Here is a 7,385-nt window from a genome sequence, read left to right as displayed (position 1 = left end):
TACCCCCAACGATGATTAATACCAGTGCTACGACGAGGGACCAATCTGACCGCGTTTTGGCCGCACGACACTAGTAAAGGCATTGGTGAGAGTGGTGAGGTACGTTGGTCACTAGATCAGTCAGAAATCAAAGGAAATTGAGTGAGATTATGGATTTTCTGTCGAACGAATGAACGATGATTCGTGACAGATGATGGCATTACAACCACTAATTTTATTTATTTTCATTACCAATAGAAAATAAGGAAATTTGGAGTTTGGTCAATAAGCTTCTTACAGCTTCCTAAAATGGTGTGCAAGTTTCAAAAACTTGCAATTTAGGCCCCTAATTCTACTATATATATATATATATATATTGAGAGTGTGACAATTCTCCCCTCCTTAAAAGAATTTAATCCTCGAAATTTACCTAAGTAAAAGAAATACATAAATTGAGCTTTCATCACTTCTACATTCTCCTAGGTATCTTTTAAAGGATTACAATTCCTCTACTAAACCTTAACCAACTAATTATGCACAGATATCTTCTTTGTCAAAATTCCATAATAACACTTGCTTACTTTCAGTACAATATGTTGACATAATTTTTTTTGTACGAGCAACATGACCTCGAGATTTGTACTTTTACCAAGTATTCAAACTTTTACTTTAATCTCATATAGGTCAAATCATTGAGGTATTAATCTCATCACTTATTCAAACTCGTAAAATTGGAACAAGATAATTAAAATAATTCTTCAATTCAGTACATCAGTGCAAAACTTTAGGGGGAGAACACTTTATCACAACTTAGACCAAAATTATGCTATTCAATCCACTTCGGTAGAAGTTCTTAATATCGAAACATCACTTATAAAGTTTGGCTACGAGTTTATCATCACAGAACATTTGAGGGGTAACAAATCAAATTCAGGTCGGGAGTTGGGTCAAAATCCTCGAACAATTAATCTACCACAATACTCGCGGGGTAACTTCCAAGATTGGGACTAATACTGACATTATTCCCTTTTTTCTTAGATTGGGTCATAACAGATAAGATACTTTGGTATACTTATTACATAATGCTTACTTTACATTAGAGTTCTGCCTCAGAATAATACGATCATAATCTAGGGATATGTACAAACTAGACATCCTATAACAGTTGATCGGTCGATCTACCCAGAAGAATCAACTCAACCTAAGCTCTAATACCACTAAATGTAACACCCTCGGACCAATGCAGGTGACCTGATCCGATCTGAGGTGTCACGTTAGGGCTACTGGAGCGACCCGTAGTAAAAATCCAGAAAAAAAATTAAATTTTTTGTTAAAATGCGTAAAATCATAAAATAATTTATAATTAAAATACAAGTTCAGAAAACCATTCATATGTCACAAACGGAATTAAAATCATACAAGTGTCAGACTTAGTATAAAAATCAAATGTGACATACATGCCCCCTAATTACGCTTGTATCATACTCTTCAACCCAAGCCAAATGAACTCCCATTACAGATGTTGATAGCTGCACTGATATTTCTTCAAGTAAAAGACATAAAGCTTCCAGATCAAAGAAAACGTTCATATGACCAGGTTCAAGAGATCAGAATAATATGTATAGTGTGTTCCCACGAAACCAGTATAAATAAAATCATATATTAAAAATAGTAGTATTTTATCCCAGTAAAACAAATTTTAAAATCACTATAGTCTCCTCCATCCGAATACTCCATATGTAGTCCCCAGAATTGCATCCATAAGGGCTTACCCTAAGCACAAAGAAAATAAGCCACCCTAAGAGAGTACCTTAGGGCCTATGGGCCTATCCAAGGGTCACCTTTAGGTCTGTAAGGAATTACCACTTGATCAGAGTTGAACCTCTGTACTCCATACTCCTATACATATAGTATCCAATAGAAATCACATTTTGCAGTACCCTATAATATCAAAATCATGATCCAGTAAAATATTGTAAAAATGATTATATAGTTATTTAAATCACTTGAATGCCCTCCATACATACACCATATGTAGTTTCCCATAAATGCATCCATAAGAACTTACCCTAGGCCCAAATGGACATAGGAGTCAACCTAAGGGAATGCCTTGGGTCTGTAAGGAATTACTAGCTTGATCAGAGTTGAACCCCCATACTCAAGTATCCTACTCAAAATATTATCTCAATAAAATAGTTCACATAGTAAGCAGTAATTTCCATGAATCCATAATCAGCATAATCGTATATTTTGTGTAAATAAGTAATCAGATATATATATATATATATATATATATATATATATATATATATATATATATATATATATATATCAAATAGTATTAGTTCATAAACAGTAATCTCGTAATTTAATCAACTAGTAAATTCAGAAAAATATGTTTCAAATTAGATAAAATAGTCATATAGCACGTAGGGAACACGTTTCAAATTCGGAAGGATTTGATCGTTATCAAGAAGGGAATAGTAGAATTTCTGTAGATTGATCAGATTTCAAGTACGTTGTCCTTATATAAAAAGGGTTTGAAAACTAACAGATCTAATCAAATATTTAGGAATTGATACTTTAGTGCATTTAGAATTAGGTGCATCAGGAAGGTATTCATGAACCTTACGTCAAACGAATTTAAAATTCATATATAACTAGAGTAATTCCATTATTCAGGCAATCACGTGCATCTTGGACATTTGATTCTAGGAGAATTCTTAGTAATTTAACCTAATAATGGTTGGGCGATAATTTGCAATATTTAAGATTATATCGAATTATCAGACTTGAGTCAAGATACTTCACAGATATTCCCTCCCCAGTACTGATTGCACTAGTTGAATAGACCTCTTTTATAATCAACATCGAATAAATCTTCAGAAGACGAACAATATTTCGATAATGTTTAATTTATTTATGAATTGCAATAATATCCAAAATGGCTGATGTACTTGGGTCGTGATTCACCTTAAATGGTGATACAACACTTAGGTTTATCGGTGTTTCTAAAAATTACCAAGGACATCCACTTATTTTATGTCGTTAAGTTAACATGTCACTTCAACAGTCGAGGTTACTTTTGTCATCTTATATTTCAAGGTATTCTGGTTATTTTAAGGTTTAGGGTATTTTGGTCATTTAAACATTGGAGGTTATTTTAGTTATTTCACAGCTTAAGGACATTTTGGTAATTTTGATCAATCCAAACATATGTACCTTTTTGAGTAATTTGGTCAGGTATGTCCTTTCAGGGTAATTTTTCACTTTTAGGGGAAAATCTTTTTCTTTTTGCATTGTAAGGGCATTTTTGTAATTTTACTCTGTAGGCTATTTTATCATTTTGATTTTGAAAGAATACTTAATAATTTAACGATAATTTTTCCTATTCATGATTTATATTTAATAATCATGATTCTGGGTCCAATAAAGTTGAACAAATCTTACTGTCGCAGTACTCACTAATCATTCGGATTAATATCCTTCAAAATATTCACTTCTCAATACTGATTACACTAGTTGAACTAGTCACCATCATACTATCATTAGGATGAATCTTGAGGAGACGAACATGTATCCCAATGATATCAATTATTTATGTATTACAATCTTATCCAGAGAAACCGACGAGCTTGGGTCATTTTCTAAGACTTTTAGAGGCAGTTCAATGCTTAGGTTTAAGGTATTTTCTGGGTTTATCGAGGTTCATTCACTTAATCCAAGTCGTTTCCACTATCAGAGGTAAATCATGTCATATTTTTATCCGAAGGGCATTTTTGCCATTTTACCAGAAGTAATATTGGTTTAAAATAGTTAATATTTATTCCCAGCCCAATCATATTTATTTATGCATTAACCAATACCTAACTTGTACCATACAACATGCAATATGTAGTAAAGTATTACCTTAATTTTTGAGTCACATCGATCAACCATTTAAACTCCATTCAATTGCCTTCAAACTTTAAGTCCACGGCCCATAAAATCTCATACACAGAGCAAATGAATTTACATCAGAAACAAAACTTAATCGAAAAACCAAATTAAATTCGAAAACAAAACACTGAAAAACGACTTACCAAGTTTGAATTTGATAAAACGGACTTCGGATACAGACTCAGGACGTTGAAAAACATAAAATTTGACTTTTTAAAAATTTTGACTTTTTGGTCAAAGTTAACGATCAAAGTCAACGGGTTGACTAAGACAAATTGACTCGGATAAGTTGGCTGGGTCCAGGTTGACTCAGGCGAGTTGACTTGGTTCAGACCGGTTTGACTAAACTAGTTCTAAAAACCTCCTAGACCGGCAAATAAGCCCCACGTGCATTGTCGGTGTGTGGAAGAGCGTGCGGTGATGACGAGGCTATTTTGACCGGTCAGTTACTCCAAATCCGACTACACATTCCAATTAATCAATTATCAACCCAAAATCACAACCAAACCATGCCAAAATTACCAAAAACCGATTAGTAACTTACCCCCAATGGCGATTAACGGCGGCGCGACGACAAGGGACTAATCCGACCAGTTTTTGGTTGCACGACATCGATGAATGCAATGGTGAGAGCAGTAAGGTGGGTTGGTCGCTGGATCAGTCGAAAATCAAAAGAAATCGAGTGATATTTGGGGGTTTTCACCGAACGAATGAATGATGATTCGTGATTGACGACGGCTCTACACGATGCGATATTGATCATGTTTTGGTCAGCAATCGACGACGAATCGAACGGGGGTGGTGGCGCAGGTTGGGACAACCGAACTATAGTGGATTAAGGCGGTGGATTGAAGCGATGAAAGGAGGGCACGATCGAGGCTAGAGATTTGTCTTGGTTTAATTTGGGGTTTTTTTACTGAACCAAATTATATATATATATATATATATTTAAATAAATTTCATCAACAAGCCTAAATGGCTAGGGCATTAGGCAGCTTACCTAGGGGACATGGGTTTGAACCCCTGCATCCACCAATTCCATTTATTTTCAATACTGATAGAAAAAGTAAAAATTCAGGGTTTATCCCTAAACGTCCTATATTAACTTCCTAAAACAGCCTACAAGTTTCAAAAACTTGCAATTTAGGCCCTTAATTCTACCAATATATATATATTGAGAGTGTGACATTGAGGTTATTCGTCTCTTATATCAAGTGATCCATATATTAATTCCTACCTAACTTAAGGATTAATTATAAAATAAGTGTTTAAATTCTAGCTTTTTCACGAATAAGTGCTTAAACCATTTTTTTTGAAGGATCATGGTGTCTAACGTTACAAACATTACTATTTTAGGTTCTCGGACTATCAACAACGTTAAGTTCCTCGGTGAAGTGACACATGTCATAATCTGGTAATTTTAAATAATTTTATTTAGAATTAAAAAAATATATTTCAAAATAAAAACATAAATTTTGAAATAACACCAAAACTTTGAAAACTTTCATTTCAACCTCTAAATTCATCACAGGTTGCCACCCTTTGTCATCAACGAAGCTCCACCCGAATTCACCTCTTCCCGATAGCCAAAACCCCTATGAAATCATGATTGATCGATGACCAATCGATGATGAATCGATATTTTATACCCGCGAACCCTAGGATGAAAATTTTGATTCCAATGGCCAGTCGATGGCAAGTACGACAACGTATGACTAGGAGGATGGTAATGAATACGTCGGTGATGATGGTTGTGGTTAGGGATGGCAAACGGGCGGGGTGTGGATACCCCCTCCCCCATCCCCATACCCACCTAATATTTTTTAATCCACCACCCGCCTACCAGCCATAATGGGTAAAAATTTTCAAATCCACACCGCCCACGTAGGTACATTCTCAAATCCATCCCCACACCACCACCTACTACCCGCAACAACAATGATTCTTTGAACTCAACTATTCCATCAAAATAATGAGAAAATATCATCGAATTTAACCAAAACAAAAGCTGAGAACAATTATGTTTTGTCAAAGCAAACTAAGATGATTTAAGACCTCCTAAAATAGCAGCTCTTTAATGCATTTACTTATCATAAATAAATGTGAAATATATGGGTAGAACATTAATTTACTCCTCTATTTATATGTTAACAGTAAGAAAATCAGTAAATTTGGTTGTGAGTCACAACCGTAAACACAATTGAATTATTTCTAAATTGCAGAATACATGATTAAAAATACCCAACTATTATCTCATTCAAGTGTTCCTAGAAGAAGAAGAAAAATTAAGGTTCAGGTGTGATAGGCAAACTAAACTAAGTGGAAAGACTTAATGTTCTTATTGCGTTCGCTACTTGTTTTCCAGTATGTTGGCTCTTGTCCAGAATAAAACCTCCAGAGGAAGTACCATAATTTAGATAGTAAACGACTTAAAACGCTAGTCTACAATGATGGATTTCTTTGAACTGGAAATAAGTCAAGATGCGACTCCCATGCTTTCTTTTTATAAGCCGCTTTAATATAAATTCCAAATCAAAATTCATAAAAGAAGTTAATCAATTTACAAATTCATAAAGGAAAAGAGAAAGATTAAGGAAAATTGTTAGACTAACTGATTGAAAGAAAGTAATCAAGGCCACAACCTCCAAAAAGAAATCATACCTGAGCTGGATAGTGGAGATCAGAGGTTTGAAACTTGAAATATCGGCGCATTAATGACTAAAGGGAGGTTTGAAAGGAAAAAAATTTATGCATAAACTTAACTTATCCCTAATATTTGGTTAAATAACAACTTATATCTTATACAATATTCGGATTTAAAATTAGTCTCTAAAATTACACCTAAATTCATAATGGTCCAAATTTAATGGATATTTAGCTGGGCGGCGGATGTGGGGCGGGCGGATGCGGGGCGGGCATTATCCGCGACGGGTACTACTTTCTAAATCTACACCCGCCCACTATCCACTAAAACTATACCCATCCCCGCCCCAATTGGAGCGGGTGCGGGACAGAATCCACGAATTTGTACCCGTTTTCCATCCCTAGTTGTCGTCATAAAGGGCAACGATGGTTGGTTAGGTTAGAATTTGGAATTTTAGGGATTTGAGGGTTTTTTATAATTTAAGAGAAATTAGGGTTTTCATATAAATATAATATTTTAAATATTTTTAAAAATAAATTTAAATTATCAGCTTGTTACACGTCTTAACGAATGAAATTAACATCGTTGACGGTCTAGACACCTAAAGTGTAGCGTTTGTAACGTTAGGCACCGAGATCATTCAAAAAGTTTAGGCACCTAGTCGTACAAAGCGCTATAATGTAGACACTTATTTATATGTGTAACCTGATTTTTGGCTGGTCTATTTTTTTTCAAGGCCCAAACTTTTTTAAAAGTGGATTTTGAAGCATGAAGCATGAAGCATGATCCACCTTGCAACAACTTTTAAAGTGAGATTCGTGTA

Source organism: Hibiscus syriacus, unplaced genomic scaffold (assembly GCF_006381635.1).
Source record: "Hibiscus syriacus cultivar Baekdansim isolate YM2019G1 unplaced genomic scaffold, ASM638163v2 tig00112259_pilon, whole genome shotgun sequence".
Classification (NCBI taxonomy): domain Eukaryota; kingdom Viridiplantae; phylum Streptophyta; class Magnoliopsida; order Malvales; family Malvaceae; genus Hibiscus; species Hibiscus syriacus.
The sequence above is the reverse complement of the archived record's forward strand: the minus strand, read 5'-3'. Positions refer to the sequence as shown.